The sequence below is a fragment of the Gorilla gorilla genome, chromosome 18 (genome assembly GCF_029281585.2).
Source record: "Gorilla gorilla gorilla isolate KB3781 chromosome 18, NHGRI_mGorGor1-v2.1_pri, whole genome shotgun sequence".
Classification (NCBI taxonomy): domain Eukaryota; kingdom Metazoa; phylum Chordata; class Mammalia; order Primates; family Hominidae; genus Gorilla; species Gorilla gorilla.
The window spans coordinates 74,966,137-74,981,997 of record NC_073242.2 but is presented as its reverse complement, the minus strand read 5'-3'; the positions used below and the strand labels follow the sequence as shown (position 1 = coordinate 74,981,997).

At 37.8% G+C, this 15,861-nt stretch overlaps 1 pseudogene; it reads left to right on the top strand.

The window, feature by feature from the left end:
- On the top strand, nt 1–6,552 carry LOC109023579 (angiogenic factor with G patch and FHA domains 1-like; annotated as a pseudogene).
- The last annotated feature ends 9,309 nt before the right edge of the window (nt 6,553–15,861 follow it).

Sequence of the window (15,861 nt, the reverse complement as noted above, 5' to 3'; positions counted from 1 at the left end):
ATGGAGTGTGGTGCCCTCAGACTGCTGTCACACCACCTCTGTGATGGAGAACAAGTTCAGCAGCCTTCAATAGACATACAAGCTGGACAGCTAGGTGAGGGCTGTGACCCATGGGCAGGGGCAGCAAGGTGGGCAACCTCTAAGCTCCCATTTATTCTCTCAATGTGCTCTCCTGACCATCCCATTCTACCTGTAGGGCTTCTGGCCAACCAGACGCAGCAAGGTGGAATTCCACTGCAAAGTGTACAGCAACTTAGTATGTGGAGATGAACAGCAGCAAGGTGGTTTTAATGGCATGCCCTATGCCACCATGCTCAGGGGAGATGCTGCTGCTTGCCAGAAGCATGGGGATGGCAGGCCTGAGGCTCCACTTCACTGAACTCTACCATCATTATAGAAGTTTTGGAGTAGCCTACGAAAGACAGAATCATGTCATTGGTCAGAAGACAAAATCCTGTACAGTGAGTAGTTCTCACTGTAGATATGTAGATTTATTACCCTAAAAAAATGCTAATTTGGCGTTGGTTCATTTAGCACCTGCTATGAACAAATGCCTAAAATTTGAAGCGGTTTCTCCTAAAGTAAGATTACATGAGGCCAGGCGCGGTGGTTCACGCCTGTAATCCCAGCACTTCAGGAGGCCAAGGCGGGCGGATCACGAGGTCAGGAGATTGAGACCTTCCTGGCTAACACAGTGAAACCCCGTCTCTACTAAAAATACAAAAAATTAGCCGGGGGTGGTGGCTGGTGCCTGTAGTCCCATCTACTCGGGAGGCTGAGGCAGGAGAATGGCGTGAACCTGGAAGGCTTGTTGACCAATGACGGTCAACAAGCATGTAAAAAATGTTCAACATTGCTAATGATCAGCGAAATGCTAATTAAAAATCACAATGAAATTTTGTACAATTTTTTACAATCACATTTTACACTTTCATAATGGCTAATTATTACAAAGCAGAAAAAGGATAGATATTGGCAAGCATACAGAGATTTTTCAGAAAACTAAATAGAATTTCCATTTGATCCAGCACTCCCACTATTGGGTATCTACTTAAAGGAAAATAATTCATTATGTAAAGAAGATACCCACACTCGTACGTTTATTGAAGCACTATTCACAGTAGCAAAGATAGCATATCTTCAATTTAAATTTATCAATCAATTGAAATTTATCAATGACTGACTATATATTTATACCATGGAATACTACTCAGTCAGAAAGAATAAAATCATCTTTTGCAGCCACATGAATGGAACTGGAGGCCATTATTGTAAGCAAAATAACTCAGAAACAGAAAATCAAATACTGCAGTTTCCCACTTATAAGTGGTAGCTTAATAATACATACACTTGGATATAGAGACTGGAAGAATACACACTGGAGACTCAGAAAGATGGAAGGTTGGTAGAGGGTTTAGGAATGAGAAAATACCTAATTGGGACAATGAGCACCATTCAGATGATTGTTACACAAAAGCCCATACTTCATCACTGTGCAACATGTTCCTGTAATGAAACTGCATTTGTACTAACACACTAATAAAAAGACCCTGACTTTCATCAAGAGGGCAGACTGAATAGACCACATAATTTTCATAAATATTTAGATTACGCAGAAAAATAATTTTAATAAAAATAAATACAAAATGATATTGTATTTTAAGAATGGTGTAAAAAGAAAATTTGTTGAATTAGAGTAGTTAGTACTTAGCAGATACAATATGTTAGGCAAGATTGTAAGCCATTAGACATTTGTAGACAGAATATTTAACAGTGTAAAATAAGTAACACAAAGATTCATTGGCAATGACAAATTGACATATTTTAATCATATTAGATGATATTAAAACCATTACAAAGTTTACTATTTTGTGTCATAATAAAGGATCATAACGTTAAATAACTTCTTTCAAAAGTTTGACTAATTAGGCATGTAGATAAATGGGCAGCATGTTGACCAGTATATAGAGGATACACATCATTTTCAAAGACCGAACAAAAATTTAATTCATTTTTATTTATTTTTGGTAGGAAAAGCAGCTGTATCAGCTGGGGATACAGTGGGGTTCTCTCTCTGGGAGGTGGGGTCTTCCACTGGTCACCCGCGACAGTGGTCCAGGAGGCGCCATGCAGTGCTGGGCTCAGCTGGGGGCCGGGCCTTGGAGAAGACGAACTGTACAGGGAAGCAGTAGCTGTGGGGTCCTCACCGCCCACTCCCCCCAGCTGTACTGGGTCCCTGGTGCTCCTCAGGCTCCCGCCAAACCGCCGTCTCTATAGGATAGTTACTATCAGTGCCGGAACCTTCTCCTCAGAACCCAGTTTGACTCAGGCCAGGCATTTCCGCTTCCTCCCCTTGGGCTGGACTTTGCGCTCGGGTTTCTTCCAGTCCTTCTTCCTGCTGCTTTTCTGCCCCAGCTTAAATTCCAGGCTCACGAATGTTCCAGCTGGGAAGGGCGTGTCCACCGTGCCTTCCATACTGTTCTCCCGGAAGGCCACTGCATAAGCGGGTGGATACCTCCAGGGCTACTTGGAGACCATTGCGCTGGGCCCTCTGAGCTCGGCCCCGCCCACGCCCTCCGCTCCCACCCGCGGGGTCAGCGGGATCCGCGGCCATCGCTTGCTTATGCCACCACCCCGGCCCTGTGAAACGGGTGTGCGCTTCTCAGCTCTCCGAGCCCGCCGGGAGCCGCATTCTCCCCTGCTCTGCCCCTGGGGGTGCCTGCCATGCCCGCAAAACGCTGGGCAGAGGTGAAGGAACCGGGAAATGTCCCTTTCTCCCAATTGACCTTAGGATCCTCCTGGTCCTCTCCACTCCCTCCCACCCTGCCCGCACTGTTCACTGGGGCTTGCAGTTTTAGCAAATTTCCCTGCCCACTGCCCTGGCGGGGAAGCAGTCCTGTTGCTCACTCCCACCCTTCATCTCTTTTCTGGCGCGTTCTCTCTCCCCACTGGGTCTGACACGACCCCTCTCCTTGCTGCTGTTCCTGACCCCCTCTCTGCCTCCCCTGCTTAGCCTCTTCCCTGAGCGCTTCTCCCTCCCCGTCCTGAATCTCCTGGCTCCCTCGGGGCGCCGCCCATCCCAGAGGGCAGGCAAAACCCACACAATTATTTTTAGTGGAACATTTGAATTCCACTGAATTCATGACGGCAGAAACCCATCTGGTCAGATTTAAAGAATTATGAAATGATAATAGCAACTATCAATTTAAAATGTATCCAGGGTTAAGAATGCCCACCATTTTACCAACAACAACAACAACAACAAAACCCTGTTATAGATAACAAACTAATTCAGTAGAGTTGCAGGATACAATATTAACATGAAAATCAGTTGTATTTTGATACAGTGACAACAAAATATCTGAAAAAAGGAATAAAAATAATTCCATTTACAACATCAAATAGAAAGAAATATGTAATTTATTACATAGAATGAGTTTAACAAAGAATATTAAAGGTCTGCATACTGAAAACTAAAATGTTGATGAAACAAATTGAAGAATACAAAATGAGAAATATATACTGTGTTCATGGATTCGAAAAATTAATATTGTTAAAATACCTGTACTACACAAACTCTTCTGCAGAGTTAAATAACTTCCTATCAAAATTTTAATGCCATTAAAATAAATGTAGAACAAACAATTGTAAAATTTGTATGGAGCCACACAATACCCTAAATAGCCAAACACTGATAGGAACAAAAAGGCTGAAAGCCTCAAACTTCCTGATTTCAAACTATATTACAGAGCTATAGTCATCAAAGTACTATAGTATCTACATAAAAACCAATGGAACAGAATAGAGGACCCAGAAATAAAGTCACACATATTCAGTCGAGTGATCTCACATAATTAGGAAAAGATAGACACATCAAGAAATGGTGTGGGAAAAACTAGATATGCATACACAAAAAGTGAATCTTTCTCTTATACCACCACAAAAATGAGTTTAAAATAAAGACTTAAACATAAGAACTGAAATCATGAATCCTCTATAAAAAAATAGGAAAAGTGCTTCTTAACACTAGTCATGGCAATGATGTTTTGGATTCAACACAAAGAAGACAAGCAACAAAAGCAAAAATTAAAAAGTGGAACTATATCAAAGGAAAAAGTTTCTGCACAATAAAGGAAACAATCAACAAAATATAAAGGCAATATATGGGATGGGAGAAAATATTTGTAAACCATATGTAGGATAATATGTTGCTATCCAAAATATATTTAATACTACTCAATATGAAGAAAAAAAAACCTTCACAGCAGAACGAAACACAAGCCAATTCCCTGATTAATTGGGGAAAATATCTAAATAGCCATTTTTTCCAAAGACATACAAATGGCCAGCAGGTATATAAAAAGATTCTCAACATTACTAATTATAAGAGTAATTACAATGAAAATCATAGTAAGATATCACCTTATCACGGTTTTAGGATAGCTATTATCAAAAAGTTAAAAGATAAAATGTGTTAGGGTGCAAAGAAAATAGGATACTTGTAGACAGTTGCTGAGCATGTCCATTGGTGCAGCCATTATAAAAAAACAGTATGAAGATTCCTTAACATTTTTAAACTTGATCTACCCTTAATCCCAATTCAGAATATATAGCCAAAGGACATAAAATCAGTATCACCAAGGGTATCTGCACTCCTCTGATACAAACAAATGGATAAACTGTGTGAGAGAGATAATTTCAGCTTTAATAATGAAATTCTTTCATTTATGACAATATTGATGAATCTTGAAGACATTATGCTAAGTGAAATATGCCAAATACAGAAAGACAAATACTGCATGATCTCGCATGTGGAATCTAAAAAAAAAAAAAAAGAAGAAAGAAACAATAGAATGGTAGTTACCACAGGCTAGAAAGTGGGGAAAAGTGGGGAGATACCATTGAAAGCAGCATACCTTCAGTTATATAATGAAAAACTGCTGGGGACCTAATGTGCAGAATGGTGACTATATTTAATAACAACGTGTAGTTGAAATTTGTTACAAAATTAGATCTAAAGTGCTTTCATCACACACAAAGAAATGTATAAAGTATGTGAGGGGATAGATTAACCAGCTTCACTGAGATAATTTAAAGATGTATACACACCTCAAAGCACTCTATTATATATACCCTAAATATATACACTTTTCAATGTGTAAATCATAGCTCAATAAATGTGAAAAAAATTAAGAGTAATCAGCAGGTCATATCTAGCCACATGTAAACTTTATTGAAAACTCTCTTGGCCGCCATTTCTGGCTCAACCCAGGAACGGCCCAAGAGCTTCTGGCCCCTTGACTTCTGCAACACTCCTCCTGCTGTTCCTCCAGCTGGGGAAGATGTCATAGTTCCCAGGAGTTTTCTGGTTTCCAGGCCCTGCAGCTCGGGCAGGGCCATCAGCATTCCCCTTGCTCATTGCTCACAACCCTGTATGGCTCCAGGTAACGCGTGTCAGGGCATCCTTGTGAGGGCCATAGCAGCCAGCCATGGCCAGGCTGGCTTTTGTCGCTGGCATTCCCGTGGCCTCTGGCTCCGCAGACGTCCTTTAGGGCCCCAGCACAGCCCCTACTCACATTACCAGTGAAGACAATGTAATGCAGAAGACACTGAGGAGGAAAATAAGACAAAACATTGGCCCCCATGTATTAGGGTAATTGCCATTAGATCACCTGTGTTGTATATGGGGTCACTGTTTATTATTACTGCTGTAAAATCTGCTACAATTGGAAGAGAAAATGATCTAGAGCATACTCTTTCTTTGAATCCCTGAAGTTGGTGTCTGTAAGTTTCAGGCAGAAATTTGACCATGACTAGCAAAGTTATGTCCTTGTAGATCAAGACGGTCAAAATGGAACAATTGTTAGTGAAAAACGGATTGTTCAAGTGAAAGCTAAATGTGACCCTTACATACTTGAGCATACATAGACATGAAATGAAAATTGGAGAGACTGTGTTACCCTTTCGCATTCACCCTGGCAGTGATACCTGTGATGGCTGTGACCCACAGCAGGTCAGAGATCACTTTCACTTTGATAAGAAAGGTGAATGTTTGTTGGTCCAACACTAAGAAGAAAAAGATTTGGAAGTAAGAAAATAATTTTAAAAATGTGAGTAAAATATGGTTTACAGAATACAGACTATGAAGATGAATAGACACTAAAGCTTCCAAAATATAAAAATAGAGCTGGAAAATGTAGTGAGAAGATTGGAAGTGAAGGAACTTTCCAAAAAGATGATGCTTCTGCATCTATTCATTCTGAAATTACTGACAGCAACAAAGGTCGGAAGACGTTGAAGAAGATGGGTTGGAAAAAAGGAGATGGACTGAGGAAGATGATGGGGGAATGAAAACTCCAATTTAGTGTCAAGTTCACCAACACACATAGGCTCGGAGACAGGAAATCCATCCTCAATTGAAGATGTTCACCTTCTCCAAAACAAAACAAACAAACAACAACAACAAAAAACTGGGACAAAGCATGAGAAAGGTTTGCTGAAAAGTTCCCAGAAACTAAACCTTGAAAAGATGACCCAGGAACCATGCCTTGAGTAAAAGGGACTGTAGAGTGAAGTTTAATGATAGAAAAAATCTCAAGCTTTTTAAAAAATACAATTTGGAAACACTTATTTTATTTTATTTTTTGTGGAACATTTCTCCCCAAAAAAGTCTGTGGCACAAGGGAACTCTGTCACAGTTTACCTCTTCCTGATTTTGAAATGTGTAATAAAGTTTAGTTTGCAGCTTTTTAAAACCAGCTTTTAAACTAATAAATAATGACTGAATCAAGTTATACAGTAAGTGGACTAAAATTTACAGGGCACAGATAAGTTTATCAAACTTCATTATTTTATCTTGTCATTTACAACTTCAATATAAGCAAAAAGTCATATATGCAAAACACATATAACAACTAATAACTTAAATGTACATTTGTCTTTGTCTCCTTATAGTCACGGTAAGGTGCACAGCAAAAAAAAGAAGTTTATAAAAATAAATCTGACTATATGCATCTTTGTTTATGCCCTTTAGAACCTAGATAAAAGAACTTCTTGTACTTGAAACAGCCTAAATAATAATATTGAAGAACTAATGAACAGGTGACATATTGTAGAAAATTAGTCTGTTATTGTTGTCTTCTGTGAAGAATCTGTTTATTTGTGCTATATATTCAGCATTTATATTTGGCTTGTTTCATAGCTAATGAGATATTTAGATATGAACAACTGAGTACAGTGTTGAAATAGTGTGCTGGCATTTGTAGTTTTCATAAATATAATTGCAGGCAGTGGAGTTGTGCCAGAGAAATCTGATTTCTAGTACAAAAGAAATACTTAGCCAAGGCCTTAAGTTTAGGATATTTATTGAAAATGTCCTCAATTGCAATAAAAACATTATAACATTAAAAAATCCTCTTTTGAACAATTCTAAATTAAACAAAAAATTCAAATGATGCCTTTTATGGAGGTAGGGAAGTGCTAATGAGATAGAATGGCAATTGAAGCCAAAAGATCTTAATTCAGGTAAATAATTTTGCTCATATTAGTTTTATGTTAAATGAAACAATAATTGTAACCATATACTATTTACTGCAGTGCAGTATTTCAGAAATTCGTGCATAATACATAATTAATTTTCTAATGGTAAAAAAGGAATCACATTCTGTGAATTATTAAGGGAGGAGACAACCCCTCATATTGTCTTATGCCCAATTTCTGCCCCCAAAGAGAGAAGAAGTAAAAACTAAAAGGAAGAAATGAAATCCACAGGCAGACAGCTCGTTGCTGCACCCTGGGCCTGGTTAAAGATTGACCCCTGACCTAATCGGTTATGTTATCAATAGGTTTCAGACATTGTATGGAAAAGCATTGTGAAAATCCCTGTCCTGTTCTGTTCAGTTCTGATTACTGGTGCATGCAGCCCCCCAGTCATGTACCCCCTGCTTGCTCAATCGATCATGACCCTCTCATGCAGACCCCCTTAGAGTTGTAAGCCCTTAAAAGGGATGGGAATTGCTCACTTGGGGAGTTCAGTTTTTGGAGAAGTGAGTCTTGCTGATGCTCCCAGCTGAATAAAGCCCTTTCTTCTTTAACTAGGTGTCTGAGGGGTTTTGTCGGCAGGTTGTCCTGCTACATTATTACAATATGGTCTATGGAAGAGAGAAGTATTTCAAATGAAGAAACATGGAATTTCTCATGAGGGGGATGATCTATGCCATAGAAAATCTATGTAAAATATTTTACTCATGTATGCAACTGTTGACATTTCTGCTTCTTAGGAAAACAACATGCTTTAAAAACTTAATGCAGATACTAAAATCACCAAGAAGTTACAAGAATTCACAAAATGCCTAATATAGTTGAAAGAAAATTATGGAAACTTTTCATGACCAGAAGAAAATAAAGGTAATGATACACAGAAGTATCAACCTAAGAGGCCATTGCTCCATTCAGATGCATCTGATCAGAAGGATGTCAGATCCATGTGTGTTGCTCAGCTTCTGAGGAGGCATATGGAATAAATCCAGATAAACTGCCTGCAGGCATCCCAAGTATGCTGTGTTCCATACGTGAGAACTAAATTATGAATTACATTGCACAAAAGGAGATACACTACTAGTGTGAAGCCTTAGATAAATTATACAGCACATAAAACTCAGATATAAGGTTTATATTTAAATGTTTGCCAACATAATAAAAAAACATGAAACCAAAATACTGTGGGAAAAAACTATGAGCTTGTCCAGTCATATTTGGAAAAGAGGCAAATGGAAAGTAAACTATTGAAAATATAGTAAAACAATTTAATGTACAGCATACAAATTACACATTAAAATAGACTGAGCTGATGAGCGGTCTACTACACTGAAATGTTGAGCACAATTAACGTAGTCATATACTTTATAGAGTGCAAATTAATACAAAATACAAATATATATATGAAGATTAGATGAGAAGAAAATGATTTAATTGTTTTACTAGATTATATAAACAGGAAGGCAATATTGAAAGGATTGGTGACTCATAAGTTTCAGAAATTGGAAACAAGACATGAATCCTATTAAAGTTTAGTGTGTAATGTGTCAAAAAAGATAAAAAATACTTAAAGAATGGTTTTGGTTATTGTGAATGGTGCTTTAATAAACATGGGAGTCCAATTATCTTTCTGAAGATTGATTTCATTTCCTTTTGACATATAACCAGTGGTGAGATTTCTGGGTCATGTATATGGTAGTTCTTTTTATAATTTCTTGAAAAACCTCCATGCTGTCTTCCCTAATGGTTGTACCAATTTACACTCTCACTAATAGTGTATAAGTGCCCATCTACAGATGAATGAAGAAAATGTTACACACACGCACACACACACACACGAATAATGTTCAGTAATAAAACAGAATGAGCTATCATTCATGTTAACATGGATGTATCTAGAGGACATTATGTTAAGTGAAAAAGCCAGTCACAGAAAGAAAAAGACCACATGATGTCACTCATATGTGAAATCTTAAGAAATTGATCTCATAGAAGTAGAGGGTAGAATGGTGGTTACCAGAGGCTAGGGAGAGTGAAGGGATGAAGGGATGGGGAGAGGATTGTCAAAGTTCCAAAGTTACAGTTAGAGAGAATAAATTCTGGTGTTCTATTACATAGTAGGGTGACTATAGCTAATAATAATGTACTATTCTGTTGGAAACAGGCCCCCAAATCTGGCCATAAACAGGCCCCCAAATCTGGCCATAAACAAAATCTCTGCAGCACTGTGACATGCTTGTGATGGCTATGACACTCACGCTGAAGGCTGTTGGTTTACCACAATGAAGGCAAGGAACACCTGGCCCACCCGGGGCGGAAAACCGCTTAAGGCGTTCCTGAACCACAAAAAATAGCATGAGCTATCTGTGCCTCAGGGACATGTTCCTGCTGTGGATAACTAGCCAGAGCCCATCCCCTTGTCTCCTGTTTTAGTTAATCTATAATCTATAGAAACAGTGTTTATCACTGGCTTGCTGTCAATAAATATGTGGGTAAAACTCTGTTTGTGGCTCTCAGCTCTGAACGCTGTCAGCCCCCGATTCCCACTCCGAGCTCTAGATTTCTGTGTGTGTTTCTTTAATTCCTCTAGCGCCACTGGGTTAGGGTCTCCATGACACAGCTGGTCTCAGCACTGTTTATTGCAACACAGCTAGTAGAGAGGTTTTTGAATTTTATTAGCACAGATAAATGTTTAAAGTGCTAGATATGCAAATTACCCTGATTAGGTCATTGTACAGTGTATAAATGCATTGAAATATCACACTGTACCCCATAAATATGTACAATTATTATGTATCATCATATATAAAATAAATCTTAAAAGAATAATGATGAAAATGCAAGGCATCAAAAAGAAAAAAACTCTTCAAAGTAGTGAGATAGAAGACAGATAACCTATGAAGCTGAGGGCCAACTCTTACCTCTCTATCAAGTCAGAAAACAGAAAAATTAATATCAGTAAAATATTAAAAGCTTCTGGACAGCATAGAAATTTATTAACAGAGTGAAAGGACAATCTAGAAAAGAAAATATGTGCGTGCATTTGCCAAGGAATTAATATCCAAATTACATGAGACTCAACTCAGCAGCAATAAAAATTAAAAAAAAACCCAACTGAAGAGTGAGCAAAAGACCTGAATAGACATTTTTCCGAAGAAGACACAAAGAAATGCTCAACATCACCAATCATCTGGAAAATGCAATCCAGAATAACGTGAGATAGCACCTCGCCCCATGTAGAATTATGAAAAAGACTAAAGATAACAAGGTTTAATGAGGATGTGGAGAAAAGGGAACACTTATGCACTGTTGATGCGAATGTAAATTTAGTACATTTTCAGATTTACTCATCTCTTAGAAACGTGCATGGAAAACTATGCAGGTTTCTTAAAACGAAAATAAAAACAAAACAAAAAACAAAAAGCAAAAACCTAAAAATGGAACTACCATACCATCCAGCATTCCCACTATTGAGTATATTGGAAAGGAGCAAAATAAATTTGTTTAGATACTTGGGGATATTGGTTTGCAGGTGACTAGCCAAATTTATTTCACAAAGGAAGCTCCCACCATAGAGATTCACTTCAGAGTTCATGAAGTATTTTGAGGCTACAAGTATATTAATGTATTTGTTAGGGGGAAGAGCATAAGAACTTTAAGTGTTATAAATTCAGATAATGGAATGTAATTCATAGAATATAATTCAGTTTGGGGGGCATGGGAGGAAGCACACATTCTTCACATATGAGTGTAATGTGCAATAGTATTTCTTGCTCTTAAATGTGAGCAGTTTTTAATTTGGGTTGGGTTAGAATTAGTTAAATTTAAATCTAATAAAGAGGTTTGTTGTAATACTGAGGCAATATAATACCCTTAAAATGAAAGTTACAATATAGTTCTTGTAAAAGGTAATTAAATATTTTTTTCTGTTGGAAATAGTTGATTTCTGAGTAATGGTACTAGTGTTGATGACATTTTAACAGTAATTAGCTATTTTGGCACTTAAAACTTGAGTGAAAACATTTTGTTTCTCTTCAAACAAAAGCAAAATCATAATGTTGTTTTGTATCACTTTGGAGCAACTGTACTCTGCCTCTTGTGTTTTGTAAACTCATTGACTCATTCTTTAGTGTGCCACCAAGTTCCTTTTTCTTGAGAGTCAAAATATATTTGTTTCCCAATAACCAAAAAGGTACAATAGTGTAAAGGTGGTTTTTAAAAACATAACCAAGTGTGGTGGCATATGCCTTTAGTCCCAGCCACTCAGGAGGCTGAGTCAGGAAGATCCTTTGAGCCCAGGCTGTAACGCAACACGATTGTGTTTGTGACTAGCTGCTGCACTCCAATCTTGGCAACATAGTGATACCTCATCTCTAAAACAAAGAAAACAAAACAAATGACATTTAAGCACTATTGCTTAATTTTAAATTGACAGTCTTTAATTGATTGTTTTGGATAAGACATTCTGGGGCTTCTCGAATCTTGGCCAAAACCCAGTTGTTTTGGAAAATTGTTTTAAATTCAGCATATTTATGTATTTTGAATAAAAATATACTACAGGGAAATTTTCAAATTTTTCATTATATTAGTCTTTTTGAAAGAGAACAACTTAGGTAAGCTAAATATATAATGCTCCATTTTTTCATGTTCTATTAAGAAGGAAACAGATTCCATACATCTAAATCAATGTTTCTCCAGAATCATGACTTTGTCTGAAAAAAAAATTATCCGTGGATAAAATTCAAAACTACATTGCTGTAAGAAAAGTTACAAGGTAAAGTTTAGAGACATAAATAATTTAATTTGGACTCAAAAACTGAATTTGTTTAACATTGCTACATAATTTGAGTGAAGTTTTCTCCTGCTCCATTTTTCTTGACCTATATAAATACATTTTAAGAAATCAAGATCTATGAACGTCAACCAGCATTGACATTGGATTGTGTGATTACAATAGAAGGTGAGCTGTCTCTTTGTTATTAATAATTAGGTCTTGAAGGTCATGGAATAGCTAAACAGGGAAGTAACATGTTGCTTTAGAACTAAAAAAGAAGTAAGACACTGAAGCTTAATACCTTAATGACCCAGAAGACCTAAATTTATGAAGCCACATAAAATAAAAATGTTAATTTATTGGTTTCTTCACAGAATTATATTTTAATGACTCTATAAATACATTCCAAATAGTCAGAGACTAATGAGAAAGAATTCTTACTAAACAAATGCTTAAAAATAACAATTCTTTTTGTTTATGTTTTGCACTTTTTATAGAGATCGGTCTTTTTGTTGTGTCCTGGCTCAGAAAGTGTGATTTGTTTTTTCATCTAAATGAGCTAAAAGACCAGCCTCTGAGAACTGATTTGGGGGCCTGAAGACATTCTTCTGCCAGATAAGATGGGGTCAGAACAATTTACTCTGTGAAGATCCTGTGGATGTGGCCTTATGTTGTGATATTGAGGTTTCCTGTAGTTTCTAACCCTAAAACCTCATTATCTGATGTACCCATTGATTCCAAATGGTTCACAGTAACAGATTTTTGCTCAGCTTTCTTTAGGATTCCAGTTGGAAAAAAGTCACTATTCATTTGTCTTTCTGTGAAAAGAATCAAAAGTACCCTTGGATGGTGATTTCCCAAGGGTTTATTGAAGCACTTTCTTATTTATTTCTGGTTATTACCTCAAGACTTAATGAATCTGCATTTTCCTTGAAACTCTATTCTCATTCAGCATGTAGATAATGGGTTGTTACACTAGAGTACACTAAAGAGTGTTCTGAAATTAACAGAGTATTAGAACACTTCTAGACCCACAAATTAGAAAATCTAGACAAAATGGATAAAATAGTTTTATTTGACTAAAATCAAGGTTAAGTGTTTGTTCTTATTTTGCTCAGTCTGTGAGCTGTATTGGACATGGATAATCCAATGGAAGACTTACTTCTTGAAACACTTTCCTGTTGAAGACCCCACTCATGATTTTTTTTGACCTTTTCCATTCTACTCATTCTTTTCCACCACATCTCCAGTAATTCTTAGTCCTCTTCTCTCCCTACGTCCCTCTCTTCTCAGAGTGGTCCCACATAGTTTCAAAGTTTTAGGTACCATGTCTCTGCTGATGACTCCCAGGCCTGGGGCCTCTTCCCTGAGGGGAGCACCAGAAGTTATCCCTGACTACTTTTTTCCTTCTCACATCCCCATGAAATCCCACCACAAGTCCTGTCATAACAAGTAGGAGTTGCTGAGCAGGCATTGCTGGGACATGTGACTATTGCAACAGCAGAAATACATCAGAGACCTCCTTCCTACTGAGCCTATATATGACTTCCAGTCCTCTTTAGCACAGGGTTCCAGACAGCCACAAATTCAGTGTTGTCAGCTTACAAGATCAAAGCTAACCTTGTACAGCACAGTAGAAACTGTACCAGAAGCTTCCATAAAAATTTAGCCACCAAAAGTATATGATGAGCTCTGTGCAAGAACTTGAGATCCCAAAATTCTTCCTGGTAAGGACTCAGAGCCAGATGGCTGCATTTTCTTTCTCTTAACTTATTCCCCTTCTAACCATATAAATATATTAAAATTACAACAATGTTGGCCACACCAATATAAATAAGTGAATAAATAATATAATATTGTAAAAAAAGACAAAACAACTTGCACAGTCTGATGACAGCTCTGTCACATATGTTCATTAAAAATGTTCAAGGGAGAATTTGGAAAGTATAAATTTTAAAAATAAAAATAATACTTTTAGTTTGTTTAAAGTTAAAAAATGTTTGACAATAATTTGACACATAGAAAATTTAAATCTTAGCTATCCTGAAACTTCAAGTCTCTAGAATGAGTCCTTCTCCAAAGGTTCATGTCACTCAAATATTATTACAGTTTAGTAACTTTTAATGCAAAAAACTTTTAATGAATAATGCATTTTATGAAATATTATAGATTTACAGAGAAAGGACTAATCACTATAATACTACATATATTAATTTTATAACATTATATATCTTATTATATATGCACTATTGTTGTAACCGAGTGAGTTATAGAGAAAAGCCACACTTTGAGACTAATTCAGGAGTCCTTTATTTGCCGGTGACCAAGAGATGGCTAGTGCTGAAAATTCTCTTGGCCCTGAAGAAGGGGCTAGATTTTCTTTAATACTTTGGCTTAGAAAGGGGAGGGGGAGCCTAGCTGAAGCAATCTTACAGAAGCAAAACAGGCAGCAAAGTTGAAAAGATAAATTGTTACAGGAAAACAAACAGTTCCAGGTGCAGGGGTCTTAAATCTATCACAAGGTGATAGATGTGGGGGCTTTGGGTGCTGTCAACCAGATACAAATGTGAGGGCTTTGGGTACTATCAACTGGGCGAATTCCTGGGAACTGCGGATGTAACTTGCCACAGTATCTTATCAGTAATTGCATTCTTGGATGTGCTGGGAATCAGCTTGCACAAGTTAAGTCCTTGAGGAAGGTGGGTGGGTAAGGGGCTGCAAGTGAAGGAGCCAAAATGGAGTCTGTCTGGCTCTCTCAGCTAAGGGAGTCAATTCAGATTAAAACAAGGTAGGATATCACATTTCCCACTTGTGTTTTTGGGGAATCAAATCATTGATTCCTCAGTTATAACAAGGGGGCTATATTGGGCTATAAGATACATAAGCTTGACAGAAGCTATGTGCTGCTTTACCGAAACCTATTTAATATACAAGGCCCAAAGACTAAACCTACCAATAGGAAGAGAAGGGGTCCAGCTAACCCAGTGATTAGAGTAGTTAACCACGGATTCCAGTTAAACATGCTTTGGTACCAGGGGGTGTTATTTTCCCGTTCCTGCTGGCGTCTATCTAGAGTCTCTTGAACTTTTTGAAGAGTATCTTTTATGACTCCAGACTGATTGGCTTAGAAGCAACAACTCTCTCCCAGAGCTGCGCATAACTCTCATTGAGAGAGAAATAGCAGATCTAAGCCTCAGCGGTTTTGAAGAAATACTTCAGCTAGAGACTCTACCTGGGTATGTAGTATATTTATGGCTGATTGGAGATGGCTTAAATCAGCATCTACTTGTTGAGGTAGGGACATTAGCCCAGTTTCTCCCTGAACCAGGGCAGCCATGCCAATGGCTGCTGACCCAGCTATGCTTAGGCCGACCAGGAGGGGAACAAGGAGTGGGGCAGCTCAGTGAAACTTGGGATGCAGTTCAGGGGGAGTGATGAGAAGTTGTCCTTCTGGCCCACTGTACATGTAGACCTGGGGGAGCACATGCACCAACACACACAGGAGAGGTCCTGGTTCAGTCCCACTGATGCAGCGAGTGAGACCTGAAGTG